General features: G+C 44.0%; 1 protein-coding gene across 5 annotated transcripts in view; it reads right to left on the bottom strand.

Annotated features, from left to right (window-relative positions):
• Positions 1 to 25,154, bottom strand: part of LOC133478218 (uncharacterized) — a 110,990-nt gene extending 85,836 nt beyond the window's left edge. For all 5 annotated transcript variants that reach the window (XM_061774009.1, XM_061774012.1, XM_061774010.1 and 2 more), the window contains exon 1: positions 23,903 to 25,154. The gene's annotated coding sequence lies outside the window, so the exon portion shown is untranslated. The remainder of the gene's footprint in view (positions 1 to 23,902) is intronic.
• Between the last annotated feature and the right edge of the window lie 1,914 nt (positions 25,155 to 27,068).

Genomic DNA, 27,068 nt, shown 5'->3' with positions numbered 1-27,068 from the left:
GCAAGGGTCCATTTTGACTTCACCTTGAGCCAGCACGAAACCCAGAAAAGAAACAGACGCCTAGTGGAACTCACATTTCTCAGCCTTGACATTTGGTTGATTCTGCAGTAACCGCTGCAATACAGAGCGGACATGAATAATGTGAGCCTCCTCATCCGGGGAGAATATCAAAATGTCGTCCAAATTGACAAAAACATACACATTCAACATGTCATGCAGGACATCATTGACAAGTTTTGGAAAACAACTGGAGCGTTAGTGAGTCCAAAAGGCATTACCAAATACTCATAATGTCCCGTTGGTGTGTTGGATGCTGTTTCCATTCATCCCCCTCCCTTATCCTGACTAGATGATACGCATTTCTTAAGTCTAGTTTGGTGAAAACCTTGGCTCCCTCCAGGAACTCAAAGGCGGTGGAGATGAGAGGAAGAGGGTACCTGTTTTTTACAGTTATCTCGTTGAGACCCCGATAATCGATACAGGGTCGCAGGGTCTTGTCCTTTTTGTCCACAAAGAAAAATCCTGCTCCCGCAGGGGATGAAGGTGGGCGAATGATCCAGGCTGCCAGTGATTCTTCCACATACTCCTTCATAGCCTTGTGTTCCGGCCCTGAAAGAGAGAACAACCTCCCCCGTGGAGGTGTCGTTCCAGGCAGCAAGTCAACTGCACAGTCATAAGGTCTGTTGGGTGGAAGGGATTTAGCTTTGGATTTGGAAAAAACTTCTTTAATGTCATGGTAACAGGTGGGCACTTGAGACAAGTCAGGATCAGAGTCAATAAATACAGATGTATGAATCTCTTGATCTGGAGCGCATAGTGTCACTTTAGGAAGAACCCGGGTAGGGTCTTCCTTAATGAAATTTAGACTCACCGCTCCCGTACCCTTGTTACCGGCACCGGCAACTTTGACGTGACAGTTGCTTACAGAATGACCCAACTGCCCGCAGTAGAAGCACCCCCCTTCCCTCAGCCGGCGTTGACGTTCCTCAGGACGGAACCTGCCCAGTTGCATGGGTTCATCCGTGGTGACGCTAGCCAGTGGATTGAGACTGGCAGCAGGGGATCTGCCTTGGTTTGGCTGGTCACCAAGGCTCGTCCTCCAAGTGCGCGGTGATGCATCCCTCTGCCGATCTCCATCCAGCTTGCGATCCAAAAGGCTTTTATCGATCTTGAGGGCGAGAGCGATGAGCGTGTCCAAGTTGGTCGGCAGGTCTAGCGGGACTAAATGATCCTTGACGGCGGGGGATAGTCCTTGAAAAAAGGCATCAAGCAGTGCCCTATTATTCCACTGACTCTCAGCTGCTAGAATGCGAAACTCAATCGCATAATCTGACACCCTGCGCTTGCCTTGTTGTAAGCTGCCTCACGATCTGGTGTGGAAAACTGAAAAATTTGCTCCATAGTCTTTACGAAAAAAGCCCACGAATGACACGCGGCGGAATTGCGGCTTCATTCAGCAGTAGCCCACGCCTCCACACGACCAGTCAGGTGGGAAATAACGAAAGCGATCTTTGCCCGCTCGTGGGGAAGGCAGCTGCCTGCAGCTCAAAGTGGAGTACGCACTGAGTGATGAACGGCTTAATGTTCCCAGAATCTCCAGAGAACCTCTCCGGTCGAGAGAGCTGTGGGCAGACAGCAGCGGAGGTGGCAGGTGGCTGCATGTTGACTGCTTCACATGGAAATGTTGGCCCGTTATGCTGATTTCCAGTTTTGGTCCCGTGACATTCGAAATGCAAGCGTGAGGGCACTTGTGATGTTCATTTCACTTGACAGCAGAGGGCGATATTGCCCAACATGGCTGCCCTCTGGGGTCGGTAAAAATTTATGAATTCCAGAGTTTTCATTCTGAATCCACAAACACAATATTAATGAGTATACGTTGTTTAGACTACTGGGGGGGCAATTTTTTTTATTTAAGTCTGACTCAAGTAAAGTCATGTGACTCGAGTCTGCGCACAGTAAACATTTGAAGTGATTACACCACTTGTATAAATGATAAAAGAAAATTATCCAACAGCCGTGAATTGTCCACACTTTTGCACAGACAAATGCCCCCAATGCATCCCACTATCCATCTATCATTTGGGTCGACTGAGAGCGGGCCGGTCATGTCAGGTCATCGTGTACTCACGAGATTTTCATCTGGAAGGATATCGTCACATCCTTTTATCGCATGTTGCAAGACTGCTTGCACCTCCCCCCTACCCAAAAAAAAAACAACTTTCAAAGAAACTTTCAAAACATTTCCCATTGAGATCAAAATCTTTTAGGGTATGAAAGTAAAAAGTCATTAGAAAAATAAATATTCAAGTCAAGTATGGAAGCCTATACAATCAAGTTAAATACAATGAGAAAGTAAATGTACTTCATGACTTCCCACCACTGCTTTCCCACCATGCCTGCATAAATTTCTCTTTTTCTTAGCAAGGGTTTTGAAAAAAAAATAAAAATGGAGCTCACCAGTGTCAGGTGGCCCTCTTCTCCCGCCTCACGTCACACACACGCGCACACGCACGCACACACACACACAGACACACACACCGTGGCTCCTTAATACATTTACATCCCGAGCCGCCCGGTGCCAAGTAGGTGTTTGCTCAGGCGTGTGCGTGAGAGCCCATTGTGTATTTGTCCGCCTGGCGCTACGCCTGGGCACGCATGGGTATCTCATCCCCTCATTGTTATATTCATGACTGACTCAGCCTCCATGAATTTCAATGGGATGTTATCTTTGGCAGCGGGTGACACTTTTAGACTAGCCCCCTCAGAACAACCCCCCACATTACCCACCACCCCCTGCGCGGAGCTCCCATGGCTCTGCATGAGCAACAACAACGTGCTCATCTAATCCTGCTCCACGATATGAAGTCTCTTCTGGGATAAACGCTACACACATTCTACTGTAAATTGGACTAGAAAATGTGTCCTTACTATAGCCCGTGGGCCATTCATGCCCAGTCGGCCATTTTTTTAGTGGCTCGCGACATGAAGTAAAATAAAACTTTCGACATTCGTCTGCTCCCAGGCCTTCTGGGATCAGGAGCGTTACCTGGCAGCCCGCTGAGGTTGGGTGTTCGTCACCTGAACTTCTGCCCAGTAAATATTTGTTTAATTCCTTTGCATTTTCTTAACATCAATACAGAAGCTAGCTAACTTTAGATTGATATGATACAAAGTTCACGGTTGCTGACGTTCAGGTTTTGACTCTCAAGAAATGCGTAAATATGACTTCAAATGGTCAGTTAAAAAAATGAGTGATTGTAGTAGTCATGGTTTTAAAATTAAATTTAAGTTTGAGTATCTGGCATAGCTTGTCTTTTTAAAATGAAATAAATTAAAGTTAGAAAAAGTACACAATTTAAATATGGTTTGAAAATGAATTAATTGGTCAGCTCTTCAGCCATGGTCGAATTTCTTTTTGGTTTATTTAACCTTCATTTATCCAGGTAAAGCAATTAAGTACAGATTCTAATTTGGAATGCCGACCTTGCGGCAGACAGAAGAGTTATGTTATTTTGCAAATGTAACAAGGAGAAAAAAGGAAATTCCTTATTGAGATATTCTGCAAACAGATAAATTTTGTAGTCCTGCTAACAGCTTTTTTTTTGGGGGGGGGGGGACTACAAAACAAGCTGAAGTTGCTTTGAGTGTAAAACAAGTTTTGATTGTCACTCAGATATTAAACTACATAATTTTTTAAGTTGAAGTGGTGTTAAATTGGACTGCATTACCGTGAGAGGTGCTATACATGCATAATCTTCAACATCGACTCAAAAGCTGCGCTGATCTCAAATCTAAAGCGTGAAATGCCGCCATCTACAGGGATCCGTTAGTCATTGCAGTGGTTTACAAACCTGAATTTCACAGACAAGCTGGGCGATACCCTCTTCCATCCCTCTAAGTTGAAGAACGTAGCTACTTGGCGAATATGTACGTCCATGGCAGTAAACGGTTGGATTCCAGTTGATGAATATTAACGTCCACGGCAGTAAATAAGTGAATAAATTAAAGTTGAAGGGTGTCAAAGTGGCGGCACAGTGGTCGACTGGTTAGAGCGTCTGCCTCACAGTTCTGAGGACCGGGGTTCAATCCCCGGCCTCGCCTGTGTGGAGTTTGCATGTTCTCCCCATGCCTGCGTGGGTTTTCTCCGGGCACTCCGGTTTCTTCCCACATCCCAAAAACATGCATGGTAGGTTAATTGATGACTCTAAATTGCCCGTAGGTGTGAATGTGAGTGCGGATGGTTGTTTGTTCGTATGTGCCCTCCGATTGGCTGGCAACCAGTTCAGGGTGTAGCCCGCCTCTCGCCCGAAGATAGCTGGGATAGGCTCCAGCACGCCCGCGACCCTAGTGAGGAGAAGCGGTGAAGAAAATGGATGGATGGGTGTAAAAGTAAGCCTTGCATCCTTCTATTTTACTGCATGTGACCCTCGAAAGACAAATTTTGGACTACAAATTCAAGCCCACCCGTACACTCACTGGTCACAACATGAGGTACACATGCACATTCTAATGTGACGCCATTATGGAGCTTTCCAAGCGCTGGCGAGGAAACAGATGGCCGCGTATGTTTATCCCGTCCTTTTTTGCCATTTACGAAAAGAGAAGTGGGAAGCAGAAAGAGACACCAAAGAAACAAGACATAAGTGTCAGTGTGCAGGATTAATAGAGAAATGCACATCGGATAATTTGTAACATGACTAGCTTCTATTCATCACCCCTAACGCATTCCTCCGTGGACGGGGTGTGAAGTGAGCTCTAAGGAAAAATGGCAGCAAGGGGAAAAAAAAAAAAAAAAAAAGACGTGCACAGTTTGATAGACAAACACATGACCTTTCACCCCACGGCTACATTAAAGATGCAAGCTCACCACGTCTGAGCTAATAACTTAATTAGATAAACGAAGGGCTCCGATTAGCGATTGACGTGCTGTTGGTCGGAATTACCCCCTTAGAATAATGAAGGTACGTTTACTCATTGGCTGTCTTATGTGTTCAGCATGCATTAGTGTTGCAAGAAGCACTTTGATCCACTGTCTGGGTTCGATAAATAGTACTGCCTGCCACTGGATGGAAGAACAATAATTTTAAAAAAATAAATAAATAAATATTGAACGTGACTGTGACTGTTTGCTTCCACTTAACTGCTTGTTTGTATACTTAAACGTTTTTTAATGATTTTATTATGCAAGTTAGGTTTAGTAGCCTATTTTGTCACTTTATTTACTGTATGATTGCTATTTGATTAATAAAAACCTGTTAAAGTTTATGCTTTGATGAGTATTTTTTTCATTTTAATGTTTTGCTTTTAATATATGATGTTGCCATTTTTGTCATTTTTATTTTAAAACTCATAAAACAATGTTTTCATTAATTTGTAAAATTTGATTTTATCGTTTTACTTGTTCTTTTTTGTTTGTTTGATTTGAAGGGTCAGTTTGCAATTTTTCAAAAACGTGCCTATAATTTGACTTTTAAGAAACCAGAGCAAAAACAACCAATCAGATACAGACGACGTGACCGACGAAATGTCAATCATGTACTCGCGGGATCACTCATACACACAACCCCGCAGCCTCGTGTTGATCTCTTACCTTGGGCTTCAGGAGCTTTGCCCATAATTATGACAAAATATTCACCTCTGGAAAATAAAAATGAAATTGTGAGGCTGCATTAAAATCTTGAAAATCTCAAAACACTCCCTTTAAGTACAGCGTATGAGTACTTTTGCCTCCTCTGCTGGATTTAATTGTCATATTACACAATGCACCATGTCTAAAAAGAAAAAGACTCAAAACCTTTATGTTAATGTACTTTATCAAAATTATCGGGGTTGGGTGGAAGGTTGGAAGCGGGGATATGGTGTGGTTGCTTCACAGCACATAGTGTAAATATAACATTGACAGCATCCCAACGGGGACAGATTCCCGGGAGACTGAGTGTTTCCAGGCCAGATACACACTGCTGATTAAGATACTGCTCGCCGGTATTGATGAGGCTGTAAAATACAAGCTCCTTGCATGTGTATCGATCCCGTGATGTGCGCGCACACACACACACACACACACACATACATAATGAATAAAGTCTTACGTGCACATGTGGGCTCTATGGCCGTAGATCAATAGGAGAAAGGCTGTAAGTAAGAGCGGCTAGCTGGATTATAAATCTTTTATCATGTGAACAGCGTGTGTAGGTTGCACATGCCGACAAACACGCACGTGTGTACGCCTCAAGGGAAACATGCACGTGCTGATGGCGAGGTTCTAACACCGCCAAGTCTCGCGCCGACTGCTCCCGTGTTCCTTTCATCCCCCTTTCTGTAATTACTTGATTGACCTCTGCTGTCGGGGCCTAATTAGACATGGTAATTAAGGACTAGATGGGTCAGGGGGAGGGGAGACGTATGTGTGTGTGGGGAGGTTAGGCGTTGTGGAAGTTGGGTGGGGATGGTCACATGATTCAAAGTGGCCTGATAAGGGATCCATCTATTTTCTGTAACGTTTCATTAGGCCCACCGCACACCGAGCAACACGGCCAAAACCGACTGAAGTGTCACTGCCGGTATCACTGTTACTGAATGAGCTCTCTAGTATTGTTGTTGTGTTTTTCGTTCATCTTTGGAGACATTACACGACTCACTTACACAAGGGGAGACTTGCTAACCATCAAAGAGGCTACTCCGGACTTTCTTTCACCAACTTTCGCAAATCCGCTCAGTTTTTTCCCCGAGTTACTCACCGGAGCAGCGACCGCAGTCCTCGGCGCATGGAAACGGAGGCAACGCCACAGAGGGAAGCGAGCCGGCATCCAGGTGAAACTCCGCAAGAGAGGATACAGATTGGCGTTCCCGTCGATCCACCTCGCGAATGTACGCTTGCTACCCAACAAAATGGACGAGCTTCATCTCCTGATAAAGACCAGTAAAGACTTCGGACGTTCCGCAGCCATGTGCTTTACGGAGACCTGGCTTTGCGACGCTGTACCCAATGTCGCCGTCAGGCTTCCGGGTTTTCATCTTCACCGAGCAGACCGCGACATGGAATCATCGGGGAAAACAAAAGGCGGCGGGATATGCTTCTATATCAACGAAAAATGGTGTACGGACGTCACGGAGCTCAGCACACACTGCAGCCCGCATTTGGAGTCGCTGTTTTTGAACTGTAAGCCATTCTACTCGCCACGTGAGTTTGCATCATTCATTCTCGCTGGCGTCTATATTCCGCCTCAAGCTAACACGAACGCCGCACTGCTAACGCTCGCCGAACAGGTTAACGAAATTGAAAAAAAAAAAACACCCGGACTCACCCCTCATTATTCTCAGGAACTATAACAAAGCTAAACTCAACCACGAACTCCCTAAATACGAGCAGCACATCGACTGTCCTACCAGGGAAAATAACATTTTAGACCACTGCTATACTACGCTAAAAAACGTACACCGTGCTATACCTCGTGCAGCCCTGGGCTCGTCTGATCACTGCTTAATTCACTTAATACCGACGTACAGGCAAGAACTTTAATGCGCGAAGCCTACAGTGAAAACAGTGAAAAAGTGGACCAATGAGGTAAAGATGGAAAGCTGTTTAGAATGGCCAGACTGGAGTGTCTTTGAAAATTCAGCTGGTAGCCTGGATGAATATACGGACACTGTCACATCCTACATTAGTTTCTGTGAAGAGGTTTGTGTACCAACAAAGTCATTTCGTACTTTCAACAACAACAACAAGCCGTGGTTCACTGCTAAACTTAAGCAGCTTCGCCAAGCTAAGGAGGACGCATATCAGAGCGGGGACAGGGCCCTGTATAATCGAGCTAGAAACCAGCTGACTAAAGAAATTAACATTGCAAAGAGGAACTATGCAGCAAAGTTGGAAAACAGTTTAGCGCTAACGACTCTAAATCAGTCTGGCATGCATTCCAATCGCTGACTAATTACAATCGACGATCCCCCCAAGCTGAGAACAATAGCACACTAGCCAACGACTTGAATACCTTCAACTGCAGATTTGAAAAGGACACTTTCACACCCCACACGCACCCGGCCACACCACCGAACACAATCACACCTATGACTTCTACGTTAACCATCCATGAACAGGATGTGAGACACATCTTCAAACAACAAAAGATTAACAAAGCGCAGGCCCAGACCATGTGTCAAAGTCTGCGCGGACCAGCTCGCGCCAGTCTTCACTCAGATCTTCAATAGATCTATGGAACTGTGCGAAGTACCATCCTGTTTCAAATGCTCCACCATCATTCCAGTCCCCAAGAAACCTGCAATCTTGGGTCTAAATGACTACAGGCCTGTCGCCTTGACATCTGTTGTTATGAAGTCCTTTGAACGTCTCGTGCTGGACCACCTCAAGAGCGTCACAGGTCCCCTGCTGGACCCCCTGCAGTTTGCCTACCGAGCGAACATGTGTGCGGATGATGCAGTCAACATGGGACTGCACTTCGTCCTAGAACACCTCGACAGTGCAGGGACCTATGCGAGGATCCTGTTCGTGGACTTCAGCTCAGCGTTCAACACCATCATCCCTGAACTCCTTTCATCCAAGCTTCTCTAGCTCAGCGTGTCACCTGCCATCTGCCAGTGGATTTACAGCTTTCTGACGAGCAGGACACAGCAGATGAGGCGGGGGGAGGCCACCTCATCCACACGCAGCATCAGCACTGGGGCGCCCCAAGGTTGTGTCCTCTCTCCGCTGCTCTTCTCTCTCTACACGAACGACTGTACCTCAGCGCACCCGACTGTCAAACTCCTGAAGTTTGCAGATGACACCACTGTCATCGGCCTCATCAAGGACGGTGACGAGTCTGCATATCGACAGGAAGCGGAGCGGCTGGAGCTGTGGTGCGGCCGACACAACCTGGAGCTGAACACGCTCAAGACTGTAGAAATGATCGTGGACTTCAGGAGGCATTCTTCGCCACAGCTGCCCCTCATGTTGTCCAGCTGCCTTGTGTCAACCGTCGAGACCTTCAAGTTCCTGGGAATTACAATCTCCCAGGACCTGAAGTGGGCGACCAACATCAACTCCGTCCTCAAAAAGGCCCAGCAGAGGATGTACTTCCTGCGGCTTCTGAGAAAGCACAGCCTGCCACAGGAGCTGCTGAGGCAGTTCTACATAGCGGTCATCGAATCAGTCCTGTGTTCTTCCATCACAGTCTGGTTTGGTGTTGCTACAAAAAGGACAAACTCCGACTGCAACGGACAATCAAAACCGCTGAAAGGATTGTCGGTACCCCCCTTCCCACCCTTGAGGACTTGCACGCTGCCAGAACTAAGACAAGAGCATGCACAATCCTCTCGGACCCTCCACATCCCGGTCACCAGTTCTTTCAGCTCCTTCCCTCAGGTAGGCGCTACCGATCAATGCAAACTAGAACTAGCAGACATTCCAACAGCTTCTTCCCTCTTGCAATCAACTTCTTAAACAGCTAACCTACAATTCCATTACAACATGCTGGCAATTTTTTGACTTGGGTTCGTTGTCACATTTCTGTGGGGCCAATTATATATTACTCATGCACTCACTGTCGTTGTCTCGCCACGCTGCACTATTTGCATATCTGTTGTTGACCAATACTGGCCACTCATGTCAGAGTAGCATCTGCTCCATTTGCACACTGATTGAGGAGTATCTGCAACATTTGCACAATCAACATTGTCCCAGATTATCGCACCACTCGTCACTGTAAACCGCATACACTCCTTGAAGTCTCAGCGCCCTTTGCACAATGGTCATTGCACCGGACTATTGCAATATTAGTCATTCGAACTGCTCTAAGTGCTAGAGGACTCAGCATCTTTTTGCACAATTGTCAAAAAATATATATATAAATTACCAGACCATTACCATATAACTAGCAACCCTTCATTGCTCAGTGACTGTTTTTTTTTTGTCAATGTCTTTATGTCTCAAAAGTGTTCTCTGTCAATTGACTGTCTGTTGTCGTACTAGAGCAGCTCCAACTATCGGAGATAGTTTTTTGGACTTACTTGGCAACTAAAGATGATTCTGATTCTGAATGTCGTCACAAATGTAACAGCCAATGAAAAATGCACATGAGCTCTCACAAAACAAAATAAGTTTCCAGGTTCTAAGCATTTACATCTCAGACCCCATCCTCCATCGGCATCGCCCACACCGCCCTTGACAAGTTCCACTGATACATCAAAGACCGCACTCACTTCTTTCCGCTAGTGTACTTTTCATCCATCCCTACCCAGTCACTTCAGGTGTGCCTCAGGGCTCTGTTCTGGGGCCCCTGCTTTTCATCATCGACCTCCTCCCCCGCTGCAATATTTTCTGTAAATTTAATATCCTCTTTCGTTGCATTGCAGATGATACCCACTTCTACGTCTTCTGCAAACCCAACATTTGACTTCCTCCATCATCTCCTGCTAATCAGAAATTAACGTCTGGTTCACCTCTCCCTTCATAAAATGAAATAGTGACAAAACAGAAGTTCTCCCTGTTGTCACAAAATCTATATTATCCAAATTTGACAATTTCTCCCTCACAGTTGATCACTCCTTTATTTCCCCTTCCCCTCAGGTTAAGAGTCTGGGTGTCACCCTTGACAGCACACCGTCCTATATTTGCATATCAATAACATAACACCCTCTTTCTATCACATCACCACTGTCCTTCAGTAACGGTACTGGCTCCCAGTCAGATTTAGAATTCATTTAAACTCCTCCTTTACACCTTCAAGGCCAATCACAACTTTGGTCCTCCATACTTGTCTGTCCTCCTCCACATTGCCACTCCAGTCCGCACCCTAAGATTTTCCTCCTCCTTCCACCTGACTGTTCCATCTGCCCATGGGAAGAAGAGTCTTCAGCCCTTCTGCTGCCCAGCTCTGGAACTCTTTGCCACCAGACCTCCACAAATCATTCTGTCAGCGATACACTGCTCTACTTCTGTCCTTGTCCCTACAATCTCTCTGTGAGTGTGCAACAAAAAATATAACACAGCATAAGTAAAACTTCCCTTAAGGGGGTTAATAATGAGTAATGAATATTTTCGAAAATAAATTAAACGCTGCAAAATTAGCCGTAACTCAAGCATGAAGGCAGTCCAATTAAGTGCAAGGGTAAAAGAGTGTTGGAAGAAACAACTTCTCTGGGTGATCAATTTGGGATTGTCATGGATTCCAGTCCTACTGTAGAATCAAAGAATGCCACATGATGTTTTTTTGGAACGTTCACAACGGTTATTTTGGGTTTTCCCTTTTGGTTTGCTGTACAAAGCCGCCGTGTACACCGTAGCAGCAGCGGTGGGAAGGCGTGCAGCACAGAGGAGCATAGTAATGAGGCTTTTGTAATCATCTAATTTTGGCTGCAGGTCTCCCAACGGTTAAGTGTTTGCGGCGCACCTCCGGTCCCCACCCCCACCCCCCATCGCACTCACTTCTCGACAGCGCACAGATGAGTGGAGCTGTCTTACTGGAGCTATTTCCCCCTCTAGGCTGTTTCCATTTGTGGCACCGCGAATAATGTTACACACTCCATTATTTTTATAGGCCCTGGGCATCTCACTCAGATCCATTGAGGAATATATTGACTTTCGCTTTGCCGCATGATTGAGGCTTGTTTGTCTTGCCGCCACCACTGCCAGAAGAAGAAGACTTTTTTTTTTACTTTTTCAAGAAACTTTATTTAGCACACCTTTTGACAAAAAAATATCCCAATATGCATTTACTTTAAAAACATGAAAAGGATATCACCAGAAACATAATTAAAACAAATGAAAATTTACACAATAAATTAAAAAAAATAAAAAATTTAAAATTCAACACCAGTGATCCATATTCATCTACTGAACACAAAACATTCCCAATAGCCCACCGATCCACAAAATCATCCAGAATATTGGTAACCGTATAAAAGGTGTGCTCCACCCTTAAACGGGCTGCCACCAACCCTCTCAAACAGTAAAGCGGATCAGTCCAATTAGCTCCAACAATCTTGTTTTTCCTACTTTTCCATATAGCCAATTTAGCACTTGCAAACATAAAATTCATTAACACCACAGTTTTCTTTCTTTTTCTGGAATAAGATGGTCCAAAAATAAAAAGATGGAAAGAGAAAACCTCTCCCAACCCCTCCACAGCCAACCGGGGACATAGAAGCACTAAGTGGTCCAATGTCTCCGTGTGTAAACAAAATGGACAACCTTCCGCAGTGCTAGGGTCAAAGTGAGCTCTGTATGTGTTCGTAGCTATTATTCCATGTATAATCCTCCATTGGATGTCACCCATCCGTTTTTCAACAGGAGGTTTATACAGGACCCACCAGCTTCCTTTTGGGGAAAATTCCGAACCAAACACCTCTGTCCATCTCGACTCTCTGACTCCAGTGAGCGATCCATTGTTCAGCACCTTTACACAACTCTCATACAGCCGCTTTCCACTACAAGAGCTGAAGTTCCCAAGTTTTGGAGTTTTTAGGGACAGTAGGATTCCACATTGCTCCCTCCATTCCCCACCAGCAGGAATCACGCCAAGAGGAGGAAAAAGGTACTCAGCCCCCTCACTCCACTGGTGAGCTAAATCACTGTTCCGTATAAAGTCCTGGTGTTTTTCTGACAGCGACTGCCACACCTCCTTCACCAGACCCTGTAGAACCCGGTTGGAGTGGACACCAGTCTTCTCAGCCAGTGTCTCTGGGGATGTCCTCATTAGGTGTCCCATCTTCACAATCCCTGCCTCCCTGAAAGCGCTTCTCATTGTTTCAGACAAAAAGGCACTCAAAGGTAGAAAACTGTTATTGAATAGTGGCTCTTCAAACAACCACAATCCAGGCTCTGCAGAGGCTCGAGTAAAGTCCAAAGTCTGCCAAGCATCAAGGACAGAGCTGTAAAAAGGTGACAGTCCATCCAAACCGGAGCTAGAGTACAGCAGAAACAGATGTTTGTCATAACCTAGCCGTCCGGCCCTCCGGAGCAGCAGACGAACGACGGCTGACCAGCAGATTGAGTCTTTGTACAACAGCCTCTGTGCCGTCTGTAAACGAAAACCAGCCATCCTGGAGGCAATGTCTATAAGGCCCTGCCCCCCTTCCGTCACAGGGAGATACAGGACTGACGCTCTCATCCAGTGATGACCAGACCAGAAAAAGTCCACCAGCATCTTCTGTAGCTGTTTAATCAGTCCTGGTGGGGGTGCTAACACCTGAAGTCTGTGCCACAAAAGAGAGGCGACGAGATTGTTTACAATCAGAGTTCTTCCCCTGTAGGACAGCTGAGGTAGCAACCATTTCCATCTAGACAACTTAGCTTGCACTTTTCCCAGCACTCCCTCCCAATTTTTAGCAACCATCTTGTCATCGCCCAAATAAATCCCCAGAATTCTCAAACCACTATTTCCCCATGTAAGGCCACCAGGGAGACCATACGCAGTCGCCTGTGTTGGATTACCAACCCAGCATGCCTCACTCTTTTCCCAATTTACCTTAGCTGAGGAAGCCTTTTCATACAGTGTTAGACTTTCTCTCAGTGCCTCTATGTCCCCATGTCCCTGGACCATTACAGTAATGTCATCAGCATAGGCTGACACGACTATGGGAAGGCTATAAGTCATCTCTGGCAGACATAGACCTTTCAAAGTTTTCCTAAATCTCAATAGGAGAGGCTCGATAGCAAAACTATACAATAGTCCCGAAATAGGACAGCCTTGTCTAATCCCTCTCCCGACCGGTCTGCTCAGTCTTCCCCCAACCTTAACTACACAACATGCACTCTCACACAGGAGTCTCACCCATGATACAAAATGCTCCCCAACTCCAAATGCACGCAATGTAGAAAATAAGAAAGAAAGATTCACCCGATCAAATGCTTTTTCCTGATCAATAGAAATAATGCCTACATCAACACCGTATGCCTTGCACACATCAAAAATATCTCTCATTAAAAATAAATTGTCCAACAAAGATCTGCCAGGGATGCAGTACGACTGGTCTTCACCAATTACAATGTCCATATAAACTTTTAGTCTATTTGCCAAAACTTTGGATAAAATTTTATAGTCCGTACATAGTAAGGCAACAGGTCTCCAATTCTTGAGCAAAGTTAAATCCCCCTTTTTTGGCAGAAGAGAGATCACCGCACGCCGACAGGAAGCTGGAAGAGTCCCTCTCCCAAAGGAGTCCTTGAAAACCTCCAACAAGTCAATCCCAATTATATTCCAGAAGTGTTTATAGAAATCTGCTGGTATTCCATCCAAACCTGGGGCCTTACCAGAGGTCAACTGGGTCACCGCAGTCGTCAATTCCTTCAGAGTAATGTCAGAACCCAAGACATCTTGTACATCAGATCCCAGCTGAGGGACACCCTGAAGTAGTGTCTCTGTAGCCTTTCCATCGCACCTTTCTGCCTCAAACAGGTTGGAGTAGAAAGACACCACTAGCCTTCTCATTTCTGCAGAATCTGAAGTCAGCGTCCCATCAGGCCGCTGTAGGCACACCATTTGTTTCCTCTGTCCAAAAGCTCTCTCCAGGTTAAAAAAGAAGGAGGTGGGTGCATCGATGTCCCTCAGTGTAGTAAAACGTGACCGGACCAGAGCTCCTTTAGCCTTCTCTTGAAGAAAACAAGTCAACTGCTGTCTTTTTTTATTTAACTGCTCAGTATTTTCAGCAGCCACACTCTCCAAAACCTCAATGTCCTCTTCTAGTTTCTCTATAGCCTTCCTAGTATTAATACTAGAGAAGGATGCGTACTGTTGGCAAAACACTTTCACTTGACTTTTTCCTACCTCCCACCACTGAATTAAGGAGGGAAAAAAACTCTTTCTTGGCTCTCCAATTACTCCAAAACAATTTAAAATTTCCACAAAAAACAAAATCATGTAAAAATTGGACATTAAAATGCCAGAATGATTTCGGCTTGTCCATGTGGGACAAAATTAGTTCCAATAATACCAAATGATGATCTGTAAACCCAACTGGGGAAATTTGACAATTAATTGCCCTGGTGTTAAAAGCCACAGACATATAAAATCTGTCTAATCTGGCTGGAGTAACCACGCCATCAAAAACGTTCATTCGGGTATATTGTCTGTCGGTCGGATGCTTTGTCCTCCACACATCATCTAAATCCAACTCCTTGGTCATCTTTGACAAGAAACAGGATGACTGGGTATGGAGCTCCTGTCCTATTCTATCTAAAGCGGGATCGGTGCAACAGTTCTAGTCCCCCCCAACTAAAACACATTCCCCTTTATCACAGTTGTCCAAATTTTCCTTTAGTACTTTGAATAAACTCAAACGGTCCCGCCCGCAATTTGGTGCATATACATTCACAAATTTAAACATAATGTTTTGGATTTCTGCTTTAACCATTACAATCCTCCCTGCAACTATTTCTGTGATTGCTAAAACATTAACACTAAGAGTGGGACTAAATAATATACCGACCCCCACACTAAGATTAGAGGCATGACTGAGAACGTACTGACCGCCCCAACATAGCCCCCAGTCCGTTTCATTTAAATTATCACTGTGTGTTTCTTGCAACATAGCGATATCTATTCTTTTTTGTTTTAGGATTTCTAACACTAGCGCCCTCTTCTGTGCATTTCTACCCCCGTTAATATTTAAGGATGCAACATGTAAAGAATTCATATTAATAAAAGAGAGAGAAAAACAACCAGCCAAAAGCCAACAGCAGAGAAAACACCCAGTGTTGTAGTTCCATTCCTATTTTAATAATCAACTTTTAATTTTTTCTGTCTTTTACCACTTAAAATTTTCCGAGCAGCAGTCACATGCTTCCTCAGGCGATATTTCTTCTTGTCATCAAGCAAGTCTGTTCCTACCACCTTTTGTAGGGTACTCACAGTCTTCACAAACTTTCTAACATCTGGAAAATATTCTTGTACATCAACCGTTTTACCGAATGTATCCTCCAAAAACTCATCTAATTCTTTCAAAGGGTATAAATCCTTACTCTGGGAAACGCTGTCAGCAATTGAAGCACCATCAGAGTCACCATCAGTCTCCAGCCCCATAGCCTGGCTACCATCACCATGCTGAACCTGGTCTACTATATCATCATCAGTGTTTACCTCTGCTGTCTCACATCACTAGCCTGGGCCATTTTCATCCGATCAACAATACTATTCTGTTCTATAATTTGCATGTCATTCTTACTTTCATCATTCTCAATAATAGCACGTTGTCCCTCTACCTTCGCCGCCACCGATCCACGGCTTTCAGCAAGGGCTACCTCCGCCGTCGAGACGCCATTCACACTCATAGGGCCCACTCCAACGGAGTCAGGCTCAGCCGTCCGCTCCTCAACGTCAACGACACCGTCCACAACCGGACCTGCCTGGGCGTGATCCTCGGGGCTATCAACAGCAGCAGGTCTCACTGTAGCATTGTTATGCGGGCACACCACCCGTTTATGACCAACATCTCCACACTCAAAACATTTGATGCTTCCCGAGCTTGCGTACACCATATACATGCCTTCCTCATGACGAACACGGAAAGAAACATCCAACGTCTGCGTCTGAGAGTCTACAAACATGAAAACCTTTCGTCTAAATGACTGAACATGCTTCAGTTTTTCATTCTTGCATCCTAACCCAACATTACGAAATCCGCTAGCAAACTTACCAAAACGCTTCAGCTCCCGTTCCAGCGCCTCGTTCGAAATAAACGGAGGGACGCCCGAAACAGTGATCCGTGTTGACGGTACGGCCAGCGAGGAAACTGGGATAAACTCGTCATTTAGAATGAATCCATTCTCTATAAGTTCCGTTACATATTTTTGTTGCTTAAAAAACACGACCACCGCTTTATTCATGCGGCATGCATGTGAGATATGCATATATCCCACTTGTTCGCCAACAGCCAACAGCACTTGCTCCACCGTGAAGCTAGGCTGTGGCACAATCCCCACGCCGTGCCTCAGAGACGGTGGCGTCTCAGGCGGCGCCATCCTCGCCACGAGGCACGGACAAAACCCTACGAAAAAAAACCTGACCTCTATTAATACACAAAAGCCGACACCGTGAAGATACAATAATCACACTGTGAGAAAACATGTATTTACATAAATATACAATTTTTTCCTTCCAACTCTCCCACACACCTCTCTGAAACACACCACCACAGAAGAAGAAGAAGAAGAAAATTTCTTTAAACATCGTTTCAGCTGCAAGGGAATTAGGAAATAAAATGTGCTTATTTTTACTTAAACTCGGATTTTCACCCATTATTGAATACCCCACGATAAATGGGGGTTCACTGTATTAAAAAAAATCCAGCCTTTACAAAGTAATGCTTAGTTTTGATTGACACTGCAATATGATTTGATATTTTTTATATATGAATGATGCACTGCAATTTTACACCACTACCAACCACAAAACTATACATACAGTAAATGACTAGCAGTTGCAGCTCTTGCAATCCCACCTGAATCCGGTAAGAACGCAAACTCAACAACATGCGCTTGTGAATTCAAATACAAGCTTTCACAAGGATGTTAACAAGCGTGCCACCCCTGCCGGCGAACGGACGGTCCCCCGGACGCTCACGGGAGCCAGCTCCAAATGTCTGTGCCCGTGTGTGCTGTGACACAGTCTTCATTAGTCACATTCATTCAACGTGACAGTAAAACCTCGGCTGCATCGAGCACAGCGGCCTTCCCGCCCTTGGGGAATGACTCATTCTTCTGCTAATCACCAGCAAATGAACACTCCTCTATTAGCGGTAAACTAATGTGTCTGAGCGTGGCACCTTGGATGAAAGCTCAATTGCGGTGGAAGATTTGAAGAAGGGATCTCTGATTTTTGTGGTTGATTGGCTCTTACAAAAGATTAGCGAGGTGGAGTGGGGGGGGGGGGGGGGGGGAGTGGTACGTGATAGTATTTCACTTAATTTAGTAGAAAGAAGATATATTTCTTTCTCACTTGGAAAGCTATGGTGAGTGTTGTAGAAATATATAGGGTTTCCCAATACTGAGGGGTCTATCATTCAATTAAGTTTCTTCTCTACCAGTCAGTGACTTTGAGTGGACGACATGTCGAATAGAGCAGAGGACACTTCACAATGCAGACACTTCATGAAAAAATGTTCAGCGTGATTACCATTTAAGTCATTTATAAAATGAATTATTGTTTGCAAAGACTTGAGAGAAATAATATAAAATGAAAATCACACACACACACACATACGCTGCCTTAATCCCCTGTTGAGTGTGAGGTGTTTTCTTCTGCTCCTGTCAGCAGTTTGAACAGCAGCCTCATATTCATTTATGTCATTGTGTTGTAAAATGACACTGAAAAATGCTTGAGCGCTTTTTCTCGCTTGTGTTTTATATATAGTTTTTGTTAAATGTGGGTTGGTGGGGGGAGTTAAACCTAATAACCAAAGCATAAAACTGTGTTTTTTTTCCTGGTTTTTTTTCCCTCATAAATATTGTAATTGTCCAGCGATAGAAGTGGGGGGAAAAAGTGACTTTTCTGCTTTGCCAATCACCGCGAGAGGCCTTAAGTTGTGTGTAAGATGAGCCTGGGAGATAATAAGGGAAAATCTGAGCAGTGTCTTCATCGCCATAAAGGTTTGGCAGCTCAGTGTAAAACATGCAAATTTAGCAGCGACTGCTCCATGCGAGGAATAATAATGTCAGCGCCTCGCTGGCACATTCACAGTCTTAGGACATGTCGGGAAAAAAATTGAACTAAGTTTTTTTTCATGGCATGTTTTGTAATATAGTCTTTTTCCCCATTTAGAGCCATCATCCACCTGCAAACTGTGTTTTAGCTCAACAAAAAGTAAACTTTGTGAATTTAGTTAGTTAAATGAAGTAGTTTAGTTGTTGATTAGTTTAGTTAGTTTGGGCCTTTGGTTTTGTTTGTCTCATTAGTTTCATTAGTTTTGTTTCTCAGTTTCGTTTCATGAGTTTCATTTGTTAGTTTCATTTGTTAGCTTCATTCATTTCATTTGTTAGTTTTGTTAGTTTTGCTTGTTAGTTTCATTTGATAGTTTCATTCATTTGTTTTGTTAGTTTCGTAGTTTAGTTTCGTTTGGTACCATAGTTTCATTCGTTAATGTTTCTTAGTTTTGTTTCATAGTTTCCTTTGTCAGTTTCACTAGTTGAGTTTCTTAGTTTTGTTCATTAGTTTCACAAATTAGCTGTGTTTGTTAGTTTCATGAGTTTGTTTCTTTCATAGTTTTGTTGTCAGTATTGTTTATTATTTTCACGAGTTACTTTTGTTTGTTTACAAGTTTCGTTTACTATACCGAAATTAGTTTGTAAGTTTCATGTCTTACTTTGTTTTGTTCATTTAGTTAATTCGTTTGGTTCTTCACTGTTATTTTCTGTTTATTCATTAAGAATGTTAAAATATCCATTTATCCTTTCTAAATGCTTCGGACAGGCGTAAGCGTCTCGACTGTGAGGGGTTATAGCGCTACCTTGCTGCTACGTTATGTATGTATTTGATATACTGTGAGATGCCTTTTGACCCTGGAATGTGAATAAATAACTGCGCCCGGTTGCACATGTGCCTTAGTCAGCTGTACATTTACACTCACTAGACATACTGTACAGTAGATGATGGTGAAGCTCAGAGGTAAATATGGTCAAAACGTGCACCAACACACATCCATCCATCCATCCATTTTCTGAGCCGCTTCTCCTCACTAGGGTCGCGGGCGTGCTGGAGCCTATCCCAGCTGTCATCGGGCAGGAGGCGGGGTACACCCTGAACTGGTTGCCAGCCAATCGCAGGGCACATAAACAAACAAACAACCATTCGCACTCACAGTCACACCTACGGGCAATTTAGAGTCACCAATTAATGCATGTTTTTGGGATGTGGGAGGAAACCGGAGTGCCCAGAGAAAACCCACGCAGGCACGGGGAGAACATGCAAACTCCATATAGGCAGCACAGGCGGGTTTCCATCCCCGGCCCTCAGAACTGTGAGGCTGACGCTCTAACCAGTCGGCCACCGTGCCGCCCCAACACACATTATCTGTAAAATAAATGAAGCCGTGAGTTGCTGTGCCATCCGTAATAGATAAGACCAAGAGGTACTGGGCTTCCTCCCATGTTTCCTTTTTTTTTTTCTTTTACGGTTGTTATCGCCAGCGCAGGTGAAGGTGAGTGCAGTATCTATCTTGAAAACGACCATCTCAAGAGGCCACCTGACATCCAATAGCGAAGACAGCAGCCGGCTCGAGGCACTAATAATTATCTTCACGTTTCCATGTTACGGCGGAGGATCACTCCAGTGGAACATGATTCATTAAAGGAGACATACAGTATTATGCCATTTATATATATTTATATATATACTGCGATTGGCTGGCAACCAGTTCAGGGTGTACCCCGCCTCCTGCCCAATAATAGCTGGGATAGGCTCCAGCACGCCCGCGACCCGAGTGAGGAGAAGCGGCTCAGTAAATGGATGGATTGATGGATGGATATAGATATATATATATATACACTGTGGGTACAGAAAGTATTCATACCCTTTGCTCAGTACTTAGTAGAAGCACCCTTTGAGCTAATACAGCAATGAGTCTTTTTGGGAATGATGCAACAAGTTTTTCACACCTGGATTTGGTGATCACCTGCCATTCCTCCTTGCAGATCCTCTCCAGTTATGTCAGGTTGGATGATGAACGTTGGTGGACAGCCATTTCCAGGTCTCTCCAGAGATGCCCCATTGGGTTTAAGTCAGGGCTCTGGGTGGGTCACTCAAGAACAGTCACGGAGTTGTTCTGAAGCCACTCCTTCGTTATTTTAGCTGTGTGTTTAGGGTCATTGCTGCTACTGTGTGCTGTAGTGCTCATCTTGTTGGAAGGTGAACCTTTGGCCCAGTCTGAGGTCCTGAGCACTCTGGAGAAGGTTTTCGTCCAGGATATCCATGTACTTGACCGCATTCCTCTTTTCTTCGATTGCAACCAGTCTCCCTGTCCCTGCAGCTGAAAACACACCCACAGCATGATGCTGCCACCACCATGCTTCACTGTTGGGACTGTATTGAACAGGTGATGAGCAGTGCCTGATTTTCTCCACACATACCGCTTAGAATTAAGGCCCCAAAGTTCTATCTTGGTCTCATCAGACCAGAGAATCTTATTTCTCACCATCTTGGAGTCCTTCAGGTGTTTTTTTTAGAAAGGTTTCATGTGTCTTGCACTGAGGAGAGGCTTCTGTCGGGCCAGTCTGCCATAAAGCCCCGATGGTGGAGGGCTGCAGTGATGGTTGACTTTCTAGAACTTTCTCCCATTTCCCGACTACACCTCTGGAGCTCAGCCACAGTGATCTTTGGGTTCTTCTTTACCTCTCTCACCAAGGCTGAGATCTCTTAAGATTGCTCAATTTGGCCAGATGGTCAACTCTACGAAGGTTTCTGGTCATCCCAAACGTCTTCCATTTAAGGATTGTGGAGGCCACTTAGGATCATTAAGTGCAGCAGAATTTCTTTTGTAACCTTGGCCAGATCTGCGCCCTGCCACAATTATGTCTCTGAGCTATTCAGGCAGTTCCTTTGCCCTCATGATTCTCATTTGCTCTGACATGCACTGTGAGCTGTAAGTTCTTCTATAGACAGGTGTGTGGCTTTCCTAATCAATTCCAATCAGTATAATCAAACACAGCTGGACTCCAATGAAGGTGTAGAACCATCGCAAGAATGATCAGAAGAAATGGACAGCACCCGAGTTAAATATACGAGTGTCACAGCAAAGGGTCTGAATATTTATGGCGGTGTTATATTTCAGCTTTTCTTTTTTTAATAAATCTGCAAAATTTCAAAAATTCTGTTTTTTTCTGTCAATATGGGGTGCTGTGTGTACATTAAGGAGGAAAAAAATGAACTTAAATGATTTTAGCAAATGGCTGCAATATAAAAAAGATTGAAAAATTTAAGGGGGTCTGAATACTTTCCATACCCACCGTATGTATATATATGTGTATATATATATATATATATATATATATATATATATATATTAATATACGACGTACAGGCGCCGAGCCGGGGAGCAATAAGTATACCCGCACCTGCTCTGCGGCTGTCACCGTGGGCAACTCCAGAGTGGAAGAGAGTCCAACCCCTCTCGAGAGGACTGGTACCAGAGCCCAAGCTGTGCGTGGAGGCGAGTCCAACTATATCTAGTCGGAACTTCTTGACCTCGCACACCAGCTCGGGCTCCTTCCCTGCCAGAGAGGTGACATTCCACGTCCCTAGAGCCAGCTTCTGTAGCCGGGGATCGGATCGCCAAGGTCCCTGCCTTCGGCCACCGCCCAGCTCGCACTGCACCCGACCCCTATGGCCCCTCCCACAGGTAGTGAGCCCATGGGAAGGGATCACAATCAAGTGGATCTGTGAATCCCAAAAACCCGGAAGTAGCCTGCTATGTAACACACAATTATGACACCGTGATTTTTAATTTTTTTTATTTTGTTCATTTTTAGGAACAATTCAGCCTTGATAGAGGTTTATATTCAATCTAGAGCCAATACTTTTGCACGGTACTGCTCATCAAAGCAAGAATCGTGATTTTATAGGATATCAGAGGCCAGATGGACCCCCATATGGATAGTGTACTTGATTGATTGATTGATCTATTGATTTTGAAAGTGGAAATATCAGGAATGTAGTGGTACGCTCGCCTGACTTCGGTGCGAGCAGCGTGGGTTCAGTTCCCACTCAGTGACGGTGTGAATGTGAGTGCGAATGGTTCTCCGTGTCTGTATGTGCCCTGCGAACTGACTGGCGACCAGTTCAGGGTGTAGTCCGCCTTTCGCCCGAAGTCAGCTGGGATAGGGTCCAGCGCCCCACGACCCTAACCAGGATAGGCGGTGTTGAAAATGGATGGATGGATGGAAATGTCAGGAATTATTTCCCTCAGGCAGCTCAGTTGCAATGCCAGGACAATAATCATAAAAAACTAGACAAACCCGTGTAAAAACACAAAAGCTGCGAGAGTGGTACAAACTTGTTTTCAGGCTTATTAGCTGTCTAATGAAGTGGAAAAACAAACAGCGGACAGCTACACTATACCAGCGGCTTTTTCTAAAAAATAAACAAATAAATGCAGCGCTTTCAATGCGAAAAACTGCTTCATTAAAATAACCTGCCAGGATGTTTCATTGTTTTTTTTGTGTGTTTGGTTTTATGTTTTGTTTTGTTCTCTGTGCTGTTGGCAGCTACTTGAATAACAACTGCAGGGGTAGAAACATGGGGGAAACCATAGCAACTGGAGTGTGCTTGGCTCAAGGCCAGGGTGCATCCCAGCGACTCCGCAGCAAATTAACACATGATACATGCAGCGGACATAACAATAGGTACTCCTGTATACAAAAATGTAGGAGGTAAAATTATTATGCTTACATCTGAGGTGAGAGGTGCGTGTGACACATAATTTTCAGGTATGGTAACAGTATGATAAACTACAGAATGCAATTTCTGTAGAATTGACGCTGAATTGAAATGTTGTGCAATTCAGTGAATTGTTCAAATGTAGAATGTGAGACCTGAAGTTGGAATGGTTAGAATCGGTCAGGAAATGTGGAAGGAGGTAAATATGTAAAATCTCTGGAAATTCTTTGGGAATTTTACGGTGGGAAATTTGAGAATTTTGGGAACGTTATTAAAAGCGCGGTGTATGCTGAAGTACCGTATTTTCACGACCATAGGGCGCACCGTATTAAAAGGTGCATTCTCAGTTACGGGGTCGATTTCTGTATTTAACACATCCATAAGGCGCACCGCATTATTGGGCGCAAGCATGGTAAAACATACTCTAGTTTAAAACATACGGTAACATGCATGCACGCTAAAACAGTGTTTTTAAAAAGGCAGCGCAAGCAAAACTGAGTTCGGTTGTACTTTATTAAAGTATTTAACAATGTACTCACGTTATTTTTTTGATCAATCCTCATCCACAAATCCATCAAAGTCCTCATCTTCTGTATCCGAAATGAACAGCTGGGCAAGTTCTCAATCAAACACGCCAGGTTCCCTCTCGTACTCGTCGGAGTCAGTCTCGTTGCCGTGCGGCTTCTCAGAAATGATGCCGCCTTTTACGAAAGCTCGAACAACAGTGCAAGCAGACACGTTAGCCCAAGCATCCATTCACATATGGTGGGGCTACTCGCCCGGCGTTGCCTCCCAGTCTTAGTAAAGCTGTGTTCGCCATCTGTCATCCATCGCTCCCACGCCAGCTTTTCCTTGTAATCCGCCGGAAGTTGCTGCGCCACGGTAGTCCTTGCCCGAATGGATAAATTGCGCCGTTTCATAAAATGAAAGCACCAAGACGGACCTCCTTGAAAATGTTCGATTTTCATTTCTTCTGCAAGCGTTACTGCCCTAAGTCGAATGGTGACTGTAGAGATGCTTCTCCCGGCTATTCTTTGCTCATTAATCCATTGCTCGAGTTGGTCTTCCAACTCGGGCCACCTCGCCTTGTTTCCGCGGAAACTCAGCTTCGTCTTCTTGACTTGGCGAAGCTCGTTTTCCTGCTTCCTCCACTTGCGAACCATGGATTCGTTGATCTTGAATTCTCTCGCGGCTGCTCGATTCCCATGTTCCTCCGCGTAACTGACAGCTTGCAGTTTAAACTGTGCTTCGTAAGCGTGTCTCTTTGTCGGTGCCATTTTCGGGGGGGGTCCTTAGCCAAACCAATGTTGTTTTGCACAATGCACACCCCGGCGCTAATACCTACTGGGGGCGTGGCTTTAGCGCCCTCCTTCACGCACCCTTCCCCCTTAATGTCCGTATACTGTCCTTAGCCACGTCCACTTTTCCTATGTATAAGCAGCGTGTCAGCAGGAAATGCTCCCAGTCAAGCGGTAAAAAAAAAAAAGTCACAAAAAAGAAAAAAGTCAAGCGTCAAGTTTGAAGCTGAAATGGTTAGAATTGGTCACAGAATTTTGGAAATGTTATTAATAGGTCTGCATATGTTGAACTTGAATGAGTTGAAAAAATTGCAGTTGGAATGTTTTGAATCGGTCATGAAAACTGGATGGTGGTGGTCAATATGTAAAATACTTCTTAATTTAGTTATTTTATTGTGAAAATGTGGGAATGTTAAAAGCTCTGTATATGTTGAATGAGCCTAACAGAAGTTGGAATGGTTTGTGATGAGTCACAAATGTGGAAGGAGATAAATATTTCAAATATCTTAATTTTACTGTGAAAAATTTGAATTTTGAGAATGTTTTGATGACTCTCTATAGAACAATTGGAAGTTGGAATGGTTTGAACAGGTCACAAAATGAGGAAGAAGGAGGTAAACGTAAAACATCTCTAAATTTGGAATTTTACTTTGAAAATGTAGGAATTTGGAGAATGTGATAAATATAGCAGTTCCCAAGATGGCCTGAATGAGGTTAACATTTTAAATTTTAAATATTTTCAAGTCATCAAGAAATGTGGAAGGAAAAGAAAAGTATGTAAAATAGTTCTTAAATTTAGGAATCTGATTGTGAAAATTTGGGAATTTTACTGTGTGGACTTCTGGGAATGTGGCCATCTTTGGAATGTGTAAAATCGTTCCAAAGATGTTCATAATGAGCTAAACAGTCTGAAGGTGGAATGATTTGACTTTGTCTCAAATGTGGAAGACGATAACTTCGCTGGCATCAGGCGAAATTCTCGTTATCTCCTTTTCAGAAAAAAACCCAAAAACTTTGTTTAGCCATTAACATTGTATTTTCAATGAGTGCAAGCCATTTTCCAACCTTTAGATTGATCAACAATTAGTAAAAATAATAGACCCACATGGGGACTGACCAATAGTATCGATTTGTGACAAAATATGAAATTGACCAAATTTGGACATAAGAGGTTTCCGGACGATGCCAGCGATACAGAAAACAATTCTAATTTCAGAAATGTTATCGTGAAAATGTTGGAATTTGGGGAATGGGATGAATAGCAAAATAATAAATAAAAGTCAAGGGTGGGTGCAAATGGAATTTGAATTGCTTTTCCTTTGTGCCTTGTGGCTCTTTAGAAACGAAAAGATAATCAGCGATAAAAACACATGAGGGGCGTGGTCATCGGGGAGGCCGAGTTTCAGCGGCCACCCCCCTGGCTCTGCCCATGAATCTGGGAATTATTAAAAGGTGGAAAACAGTTAGCACAACATTCTAAATGAGCTGAACAGTTTGAATTTGGATTGAGAAAGATATCTTATTCACTTTGTTTTTTTGGGGGGGGGTAGAAAATGTGGAATTGTGGAAAAGCGAGGGTTTTTTAAATGTGGAAATACCCTGGATGTTCTGAAATCTGTGAATATTTTTGAAGCCAGCATGGTTTGAATGGATGGAGAAATGTGGAAGGAGTAGAATAGCGAAAATTGGCAGAATAATAATAATAAAGAATTTTGGTGCGGCGTAAACATAAAATATGTGTGCACGCTCTTCAGCATTCACACAATACATTTGCAACATGAGTCAGAAGGTGATGAAATGAACTGCTCACCTTGATCCAAATTGGAACGGCAGGGGGAGGGACAGGGGGGGAGTTGGTGGGGAATAAGGGGATGGACGGAATCTAGGACACATGAAATATTCAAATTCTTCCCATGAAGTGCTGATTATCATCATGTGTTGCTTTCATCTCTGCTTGACTCACTTATTTCGTATGAGGACATAAGAAGTTTCCGTCAAAACTGCACGCCCTTGCGTCCCACCGGCATGCTTCTTCATTCATATTCCTGGAGAAGAACCAAAAACAAAGAAAAAAAAGGAGTGACTTCTTCAATCCACTGAGAACTATTTGGCACCATTAAGCATTTGGCCCGCTGAGTGATCTCGCAGCCACCCACTCATATCAATTGATAATTCATGTAATTTTAATTTCTGCTGTAAATGACTTTCAAGTCATACAAGAAACAAAAAGCATTTCTTACTACAAAGCAATCAGGATGCCTGTCGTGTTGCCTGGAAGTTGAATAACTGCAATGTTATGATAGCCTTCAACACGGGCGTATCGCAGTTCAGTTTCTTTCCCCCCTCTTATCTGTGATTTTTAGACCTTTCGCTATGGGTTTAATGATATTTTAGTATTATATTATTT

The sequence above is a fragment of the Phyllopteryx taeniolatus genome, chromosome 5 (genome assembly GCF_024500385.1).
Source record: "Phyllopteryx taeniolatus isolate TA_2022b chromosome 5, UOR_Ptae_1.2, whole genome shotgun sequence".
Lineage (NCBI taxonomy): Eukaryota > Metazoa > Chordata > Actinopteri > Syngnathiformes > Syngnathidae > Phyllopteryx > Phyllopteryx taeniolatus.
The sequence above is the reverse complement of the archived record's forward strand: the minus strand, read 5'-3'. Positions and strand labels throughout refer to the sequence as shown.